Here is a 10,817-nt window from a genome sequence, read left to right as displayed (position 1 = left end):
TGTTTAATGTGCACCTCCATCTCCCTGATACAAGCTGAGATCAGACAAACAGCATGACACTGTTTAATGTGCACCTCCATCTCCCTGATACAAGCTGAGATCAGACAAACAGCATGACACTGTTTAATGTGCACCTCCATCTCCCTGATACAAGCTGAGATCAGACAAACAGCATGACACTGTTTGACATCAATAGTAAAACTACTGAACAATAGGCCTTGGCTATTCTGAGTGGCTCACTGGGACTGTAGCAGTACTGTATTATTTTAGCTGGCAGATGGACAGACATGGGGACTGTAGCAGTACTGTATTCTTTTAGCTGGCAGATGGACAGACATGGGGACTGTAGCAGTACTGTATTCTTTTAGCTGGCAGATGGATAGACATGGGGACTGTAGCAGTACTGTATTCTTTTAGCTGGCAGATGGACAGACATGGGGACTGTAGCAGTACTGTATTCTTTTAGCTGGCAGATGGATAGACATGGGGACTGTAGCAGTACTGTATTCTTTTAGCTGGCAGATGGACAGACATGGGGACTGTAGCAGTACTGTATTATTTTAGCTGGCAGATGGATAGACATGGGGACTGTAGCAGTACTGTATTCTTTTAGCTGGCAGATGGATAGACATGGGGACTGTAGCAGTACTGTATTATTTTAGCTGGCAGATGGACAGACATGGGGACTGTAGCAGTACTGTATTATTTTAGCTGGCAGATGGACAGACATGGGGACTGTAGCAGTACTGTATTCTTTTAGCTGGCAGATGGATAGACATGGGGACTGTAGCAGTACTGTATTCTTTTAGCTGGCAGATGGATAGACATGGGGACTGTAGCAGTACTGTATTCTTTTAGCTGGCAGATGGATAGACATGGGGACTGTAGCAGTACTGTATTATTTTAGCTGGCAGATGGACAGACATGGGGACTGTAGCAGTACTGTATTATTTTAGCTGGCAGATGGACAGACATGGGGACTGTAGCAGTACTGTATTCTTTTAGCTGGCAGATGGACAGACATGGGGACTGTAGCAGTACTGTATTATTTTAGCTGGCAGATGGATAGACATGGGGACTGTAGCAGTACTGTATTATTTTAGCTGGCAGATGGACAGACATGGGGACTGTAGCAGTACTGTATTCTTTTAGCTGGCAGATGGACAGACATGGGGACTGTAGCAGTACTGTATTCTTTTAGCTGGCAGATGGATAGACATGGGGACTGTAGCAGTACTGTATTATTTTAGCTGGCAGATGGACAGACATGGGGACTGTAGCAGTACTGTATTCTTTTAGCTGGCAGATGGACAGACATGGGGACTGTAGCAGTACTGTATTCTTTTAGCTGGCAGATGGAGAGACATGGGGACTGTAGCAGTACTGTATTCTTTTAGCTGGCAGATGGATAGACATGGGGACTGTAGCAGTACTGTATTATTTTAGCTGGCAGATGGACAGACATGGGGACTGTAGCAGTACTGTATTATTTTAGCTGGCAGATGGACAGACATGGGGACTGTAGCAGTACTGTATTCTTTTAGCTGGCAGATGGACAGACATGGGGACTGTAGCAGTACTGTATTATTTTAGCTGGCAGATGGACAGACATGGGGACTGTAGCAGTACTGTATTCTTTTAGCTGGCAGATGGATAGACATGGGGACTGTAGCAGTACTGTATTCTTTTAGCTGGCAGATGGACAGACATGGGGACTGTAGCAGTACTGTATTCTTTTAGCTGGCAGATGGACAGACATGGGGACTGTAGCAGTACTGTATTCTTTTAGCTGGCAGATGGATAGACATGGGGACTGTAGCAGTACTGTATTCTTTTAGCTGGCAGATGGACAGACATGGGGACTGTAGCAGTACTGTATTCTTTTAGCTGGCAGATGGACAGACATGGGGACTGTAGCAGTACTGTATTCTTTTAGCTGGCAGATGGATAGACATGGGGACTGTAGCAGTACTGTATTCTTTTAGCTGGCAGATGGACAGACATGGGGACTGTAGCAGTACTGTATTCTTTTAGCTGGCAGATGGACAGACATGGGGACTGTAGCAGTACTGTATTCTTTTAGCTGGCAGATGGATAGACATGGGGACTGTAGCAGTACTGTATTATTTTAGCTGGCAGATGGATAGACATGGGGACTGTAGCAGTACTGTATTATTTTAGCTGGCAGATGGACAGACATGGGGACTGTAGCAGTACTGTATTCTTTTAGCTGGCAGATGGACAGACATGGGGACTGTAGCAGTACTGTATTCTTTTAGCTGGCAGATGGACAGACATGGGGACTGTAGCAGTACTGTATTCTTTTAGCTGGCAGATGGACAGACATGGGGACTGTAGCAGTACTGTATTCTTTTAGCTGGCAGATGGATAGACATGGGGACTGTAGCAGTACTGTATTATTTTAGCTGGCAGATGGACAGACATGGGGACTGTAGCAGTACTGTATTCTTTTAGCTGGCAGATGGACAGACATGGGGACTGTAGCAGTACTGTATTCTTTTAGCTGGCAGATGGATAGACATGGGGACTGTAGCAGTACTGTATTATTTTAGCTGGCAGATGGATAGACATGGGGACTGTAGCAGTACTGTATTATTTTAGCTGGCAGATGGACAGACATGGGGACTGTAGCAGTACTGTATTCTTTTAGCTGGCAGATGGACAGACATGGGGACTGTAGCAGTACTGTATTCTTTTAGCTGGCAGATGGACAGACATGGGGACTGTAGCAGTACTGTATTCTTTTAGCTGGCAGATGGATAGACATGGGGACTGTAGCAGTACTGTATTCTTTTAGCTGGCAGATGGATAGACATGGGGACTGTAGCAGTACTGTATTCTTTTAGCTGGCAGATGGACAGACATGGGGACTGTAGCAGTACTGTATTCTTTTAGCTGGCAGATGGACAGACATGGGGACTGTAGCAGTACTGTATTCTTTTAGCTGGCAGATGGACAGACATGGGGACTGTAGCAGTACTGTATTCTTTTAGCTGGCAGATGGACAGACATGGGGACTGTAGCAGTACTGTATTCTTTTAGCTGGCAGATGGACAGACATGGGGACTGTAGCAGTACTGTATTATTTTAGCTGGCAGATGGACAGACATGGGGACTGTAGCAGTACTGTATTCTTTTAGCTGGCAGATGGACAGACATGGGGACTGTAGCAGTACTGTATTCTTTTAGCTGGCAGATGGACAGACATGGGGACTGTAGCAGTACTGTATTCTTTTAGCTGGCAGATGGATAGACATGGGGACTGTAGCAGTACTGTATTATTTTAGCTGGCAGATGGACAGACATGGGGACTGTAGCAGTACTGTATTATTTTAGCTGGCAGATGGACAGACATGGGGACTGTAGCAGTACTGTATTCTTTTAGCTGGCAGATGGATAGACATGGGGACTGTAGCAGTACTGTATTATTTTAGCTGGCAGATGGATAGACATGGGGACTGTAGCAGTACTGTATTATTTTAGCTGGCAGATGGACAGACATGGGGACTGTAGCAGTACTGTATTCTTTTAGCTGGCAGATGGACAGACATGGGGACTGTAGCAGTACTGTATTCTTTTAGCTGGCAGATGGACAGACATGGGGACTGTAGCAGTACTGTATTCTTTTAGCTGGCAGATGGATAGACATGGGGACTGTAGCAGTACTGTATTCTTTTAGCTGGCAGATGGACAGACATGGGGACTGTAGCAGTACTGTATTCTTTTAGCTGGCAGATGGACAGACATGGGGACTGTAGCAGTACTGTATTATTTTAGCTGGCAGATGGACAGACGTGGGGACAGGTGTTTCCTAGCTGTTGAGGAACACGTGTGATAGCCAGAGGGAAATCTTACACCTTAATGCATGAATTAATGCAAGCCCTGGTCCAAAACACTGCCAGCTAAAGGAAGAATTTTCTGGAAATTCGTATGAGTTTTCAGGGTATACGTCTCTGTATTTCTCTTTCTCTCTGTGTCCTCTCTCTTTCTCTCTCCCTATCTCTATATCTCCTCCCCCCCCTCTCTTTCTCGCTGTCCTCTCCATTTCCCCAGCCCTTTGTCTCTATCTCTCCATCTTCCGTGAAGTACGCCGTGTGTTAGGAGGAATAAAGAAAAGACCACACACTCTGGAAGCTGTGGAGCTAGCGCTAACTCTGACAGCTCATGTTGCACCAAATTGGCAGTTTCTAAAGCTACTGTGCTTTATGCGTTTCATGGTCTTGATACCATCTTAATGAAGCTTTGTATCATTACCTTGCAGTTGCTCCAATCAATCTTAAAAGGGTGCTGCTTTATTGTCTTTCTCCATTCTAAAGGTTAAAGTATCTGTTTCATTGTCTTTCTCCATTCTAAAGGTTACAGTATCTGTTTCATTGTCTTTCTCCAATTCTTAAAGTTAGAATGTCCACTGACCTGCTCTCTCATTGTGAGATGCAAGAATTTCGTCCAAGTTTGTTTCCCACATACTGTACCACTAACCTCTACTGGTGCCCTTGGTACAAATTAAAAATAGGGTATCTTTACCTGCAGCCTGGGTTGCTCTGTGTTCATCTTTTTCAGTATGCCAATTTCAAAATGGATAAAACAAAATATGCATGGTGTGGGGGAGAGAGAAGAAGCTCCTGAAAGATCACAGGTTCTAACGAAACAACATGCGAAAAACAACAGGAAGGAAACATACATTTCATTAAAGTGGGGGTTTAGGTTTAAGTCGTCAGTCATTGGTTATAGCGCACATGATTATTGTATTTAGGTTTAAGTCGTCAGTCATTGGTTATAGCGCACATGATTATTGTATTTAGGTTTAAGTCGTCAGTCATTGGTTATAGCGCACATGATTATTGTATTTAGGTTTAACCTGTTGGGGATGGGGGCGCTGTTTAGACTACTTATGCTAATTTGGCTAATTTTTTAAACGGCTTCCCACAAAATCCTTGATCGTACAATATGCATATTATTATTATTATTGGATAGAAAACAGTCTATAGTTTCTATAGGAGTTGAAATTTTGTCTCTAAGTGGAACAGAGCCCATTCTACAGCAATTTCCCTGACATGGAGTCAGATTTGAGAAATGTTGGCCACTCTTCTGAAGTCATTTAAAAGGGCACTGTCGTTGCTATGACTATACGGACACTTCTTACGTCTTCCCCTGGATGCCTTTACGTGATGACGATTCCAACGGGGTCGATTGCTCGTTCACAGGCCCTACAAATGAAAAAACCCTGAAGCTAGTCATTCTTTGGGAGCTGCGTCATGAGCCTAGAGGACACCGGCGCGCACCTGTTCCAAGCGTTAGTTTAGCCTGTTATATTTCTCCGGTCATCTTTTCACTCGTTTTAGGAGTTAAAAACATCATAAGGTAGTTAATTTAAGGCGTTTTATAGCAATTTATATCCGTTTAGTGCGATTTTGGGACATTTATTTTTGCAACGATGTGAAAAGTTGGGCACGCTTTTCAGTTCATCCCGAACGCAGTTGACATTTCCACATGGCAAGAGGACAGCTTTCCACCAAAAGACGATTTCTCCCAAGAAAGGATCCTTTGCCCAAGATACTGATGGAAGAACAGCTCAAGGTAGGACATTTTTATTATGATAAATCGTGTTTCTGTCGAAACATTTTAGTGGCTTAGGACGCCATGTTTTTTGACGTAGCTTCGCTTGGCGCAAAGTGTATTGAAAAGTAAGGATAAATTAAAAAATGTAATAACGCAATTGTATTAAGAATTAAATTGTCTATCAATCCCTGTCCACCCTATATTTTTTAGTCACGTTTATGAGTATTTATGTATAAGAGTAGATCACTGTCTAAGTGGCGCAAGGACATTTTCTGACCAGCTGAGCTACATTTCACATTGTCTAACCATGATTTTGGTGGCTAAATATAAACATTTTCGATCAAACTCTATATGGATTGTGTAATCTGATGTTACAGGAGTGTCATCTGAAGAATTCTGAGAAGGTTAGTGAAAAAATTAATATATTTTTGGCGATGTTGACGTTATCGCCCACTTTGGCTAGAATCAATGCTGGGCTGCTATGTGCTATGTGCTATGCTAATATAACGATTTATTGTGTTTTCGCTGTAAGACACTTAGAAAATCTGAAATATTGTCTGTATTCACAGGATCTGTGTCTTTCGATTCGTGTATGCTGTGTATTTTTACGAAATGTTTGATGATTAGTAGTTAGGTAAACACGTTGCTCATTGTAATTATTCTAGTCCATTTGTGATGGTGGGTGCAATTGTAAACTATGCCATCAACCTGAAATATGCACATTTTTCTAACAAAACCTATCCCATACCATAAATATGTTATCAGACTGTCATCTAATGAGTTTTTTTGTTGGTTAGGGGCTATAAATATCTTAGTTTAGCCGAATTGGTGATGGCTACTGGTGTTGGTGGACAAATAAAAGATGGTGGATTATGCTAATGTGTTTTTAGGTAATAGATGTACATCTTTACATATTGTGTCTTCCCTGTAAAACATTTTAAAAATCGGAAATGTTGACTGGATTCACAAGATCTGTGTCTTTCATTAGCTGTATTGGACTTTAATGTGTGAAAGTTAAATATTTTAAAAAAATATTTTTTTTGAATTTCGCGGCACTGGTTTTTCAGTGGGGGGGGGGGGGGGGTTTGCCGCTAGCGCCACGCTGATCCTAGACAGGTTAAGTCGTCAGTCATTGGTTATAGCGCACATGATTATTGTATTTAGGTTTAAGTCGTCAGTCATTGGTTATAGCGCACATGATTATTGTATTTAGGTTTTAGTCGTCAGTCATTGGTTATAGCGCACATGATTATTGTATTTAGGTTTAAGTCGTCAGTCATTGTTTATAGCGCACATGATTATTGTATTTAGGTTTAAATCATCAGTCATTGGTTATAGCGCACATGATTATTGTATTTAGGTTTTAGTCGTCAGTCATTGGTTATATCGCACATGATTATTGTATTTCGGTTTTAGTCGTCAGTCATTGGTTATAGCGCATATGATTATTGAATTCCCCCCCCAAAAAAAATCTGTTCTCACAGAACAATACATTCCCGATTAGAACCTGCCAATGGAATGTTGATCACTAGGATATGATATCATCACTAATGACGGCATTTTAGAATCTATGGGATATATTTCTCCACCAGATCTTCCTCGTTGGGGATTTTCCAGGATATTATGTACATTGATTTGCAGAATAGGAGAAACTTCAACAAGCTAATTGGGGCTAATTATGTAAGGATCAGGATATGAAAGAATTAATTAGTACTCCCATTCAAGGTGTTACTGGTATTCCCTAATTAACCCCCTCTCTCCATCCCCCTCTCTCTACCTCTCCACCTCCACTCCTCCTCTCCAACCCCCTCTCTCTACCTTACCACCACCCCTCCTCCTTTCTACCTCTCCATCCCCCTCTCTCTACCTCCCCTCCTCCTCTCCAACCCCCTTTCTCTACCTCTCCACCTCCCCTCCCCCTCTCCACACACCCGCCCCTGCCACCATCCCCTCAAGCCTTCAAGACGGTAGATGATCTACCAGCAGGGAAAACCAACTTTAGATCATGGCTCTCCAACCTAATTCTTGATAAGTTACTGTCTTGCAGGTTTGAACTCCAACCCTGTTCCTGGAGAGTTACTGTCCTGTAGGTTTGAACTCCAACCCTGTTCCTGGAGAGTTACTGTCCTGTAGGTTTGAACTCCAACCCTGTTCCTGGAGAGTTACTGTCCAGTAGGTTTTCACTCCAACCCTGTTCCTGGAGAGTTACTGTCCTGTAGGTTTTCACTCCAACCCTAATCTCGTGCACCTGATTCTAATAATCTGCTGGTTGATAAGATGAATCAGGTTAATTACACCTGGGGTTGGAGCGAAAACCTACAGGAGGGTAGCTCTGCAGGAACAAGGTTGGAGAGCCCTGCTTTGGAGTAAGTAGGCCTAGACAACTATTTATTTGCCTCAGTCCTCAACTACTCCATCATTGAGACGGATATCTTCAGACATTGAATTTTACACTTGAGTGGGGGCAGTCAGAAGAAGTGGAGGTAGAAATGGAAGACAGGAGGCAGAGATTGAAGACAGGAGAGAATGTCTGGAGAACCCAGTGCTCCCATCCAGCCATCAATCCACCTCTCCCTTCCCTCTTTCCATCCTCCCTCTCTCCCACTTCTCTCCCTCCTCAGCCTGTGAGTCACACACCTGACCCCCCCCCCCCACACACACACACACACACACACACACACACACACACACACACACACACACACACACACACACACACACACACACACACACACACACACACACACACACACACACACACACACACACACAGGCGTAAAGCAGAGGCAGCAAGCGAGGCTCGCACAGACACACACAGACAGCATCATCAGCGTGCCAATGCTCCCTCTGGGCATGCAGGAATCTGTGGCCCAAAAATACATCAACAATTTGACGGCAAGTGTCAATTAGTAGAATGATCAATTCAGTGTGAATGCTGGGATACGTGAAGGAGGATCCTGGCATATAGTCAACCCTCCATGTCCCTACGGACCTAAAGAGATGCATGCAAACACACTGTTGCTGCCAATTTGCTTAATACAAAATATACATGTCTGGGGAATGTGTAAATTATCTCCAACTCATCTCCTTTACACATATATACACAGTGTACAAAACATTAAGAACACCTTCTCTTTATTTGACAGACTGGCCAAGTGAATCCAGGTGAAAGATATGATCCCTTATTGATGTCAACGGTTAAATTCACTTCAATCAGTGTAGATGAAGGGGAGGAAACAGATTAAAGAAGGATTTGAGACATGGATTGTGTATGTGTGCCATTCAGAGGGTGAATGGGCAAGACAACATATTTAAGTGACTTTGAACAGGTTATGGTAGTAGGAGCACGTGCCAGGAGCACTGGTTTGAGTGTGTCAAGGACTACAGCGCTGCTGGGTTTTTCATGCTCAACAGTTTCCAGTGTGTATCAAGAATGGTCCACCATACAAAGGACATCCAGCCAACTTGACACAACTGTTGGAAGCATTGGAGTCAACATGGGCCAGCATCCCTGTGGAACGCTTTTGACACCTTGTAGAGTCCATGCCCGACAAATTAAGGCTGTTGTGAAGGCAAAAGGGGCTTCATTTCAATATTAGGAAGGTGTTCCTAATGTTTTGTACACTCAGTGTAGCTTAGGTGTTATGTCTGTGAAAAACCAGACGATAGGCTAATCGTTTTGAATTATGTTACTGTTTAAACACTGGGAAGGACTCTTGAAGGGTTCTTGGTTGAGAGTGATGACATTGTCCACCAGTACATTTGATGCAACTCAAACTTTCCTGATTGAAACAGTACCTTTAATCCAGATTTGTGTTTTCCTGCTTCAATTTTTCTTTTTATGGATTTTATATTCCCTTTTATGTACAAGTCTATTTAATTTGAGGTTAGCAACTAACTTTAGGCTGCGTTTTAAAGGATGGCTGAACTTCCTGATTTGGCATCGTATTCGATGGTTTCTTAAGAAATGTTAGCGGTCACGAATTAATTCAAGCGAGAGTTGGTTTCGGGGTGTGGTTTGATGTTGGTGTCTCGCTTGTATGTTTGCAGGTGAGAAGAGTTAGCCAAATTCTTACGCCAATTAGCTTCCGCCAGCTGGTGTGCGACTGTGGCAAAGTTGGTTTGACTTTGGATAGCCTACCTTTGGGGCTAGTTAGGGACCGCAATACATTACACAATGAGAAAATATTTTCATGTTGCACACCTTTTAGTTTTCATTAAATTGTTTTTATATTTGTAAATACATTTCTACAATTTATAGTTGGTTTGAGGTTTTTAAGCCATTGGAATTTGGAGCTATTGGAATTTTAACATTGTGTAATTTACCGATGGTCCCCAACTAACCCCGTAGGGATATTCATTGTCAAATTTACCACAGGCATTACAATCGGGCCGTCTCACAAAACTTTGTTACACTTTTGTAGTCAATTTTGACAGTAGAATAAATGTTTCTGTGTCACGAATCCCGCCGAGGATGGTGCCTCTTCCTGTTCGGGCGGGGCTCGGCGGTCGTCGTCACCGGCCTACTAGCTGCCATCGTTTCTTTCGTTTTGGTTTCTGTTAATTTGGGCTGATTGGGTGCACCTGTTTTAGTTTAGGTTGGTTGGGTAGGATATATAAGGTTAGGTAGCCCGCTGGCTGTTGTGCGGGCTTACTTACTGTTACGTTGGTGTAGGATTCTTGTAGTGGATTTTATTAGTTTCCTCGGAACAGTTTAGTCTGGTGTTATTTGGACTTTTCTGATGTGCCCGTATGTGTTAGGGCAGGACTTCCCGTGTATTGGAAAATAAATCCACGTACCTTAACTGTGCTCTCTGCGTTTGACTTCATTCCACCCAACACTCCTAGAAGCTCTGACAGAAGCCCGCACCACCTATGGAGTCAGCAGGAGCCACGACCACCCCTCTCCCAACTATGGAGGAGCGTGTCCAGCATCATACAGCTGTACTTCAGCGTATCGGATCAGCGATGGACATGATGATGGAGAGGATGGAACGATGGGAGAGGAGTGGTCTCCCGACGCCCCCTACAGCTCCCCTGCAGACGACACAACCCACTCCCACAGGGTCATCGGCTGGGACCAGCTCTTTGCGTCTCACCCCACCGAAGGAGTACGATGGAGCAGCGGCTGGTTGCCAGGGGTTTTTGCTCCAGCTTGAGCTATACCTGGCTACCGTGCGTCCGACTCCCTCGGAGGAAGAGAGGGTAAGCCTCCTTGTCTCCTGTTTATCGGGGAG

Source organism: Salvelinus fontinalis, chromosome 28 (assembly GCF_029448725.1).
Source record: "Salvelinus fontinalis isolate EN_2023a chromosome 28, ASM2944872v1, whole genome shotgun sequence".
Classification (NCBI taxonomy): Eukaryota; Metazoa; Chordata; class Actinopteri; order Salmoniformes; family Salmonidae; genus Salvelinus; species Salvelinus fontinalis.
Note: the sequence above shows the minus strand (reverse complement) of the source record.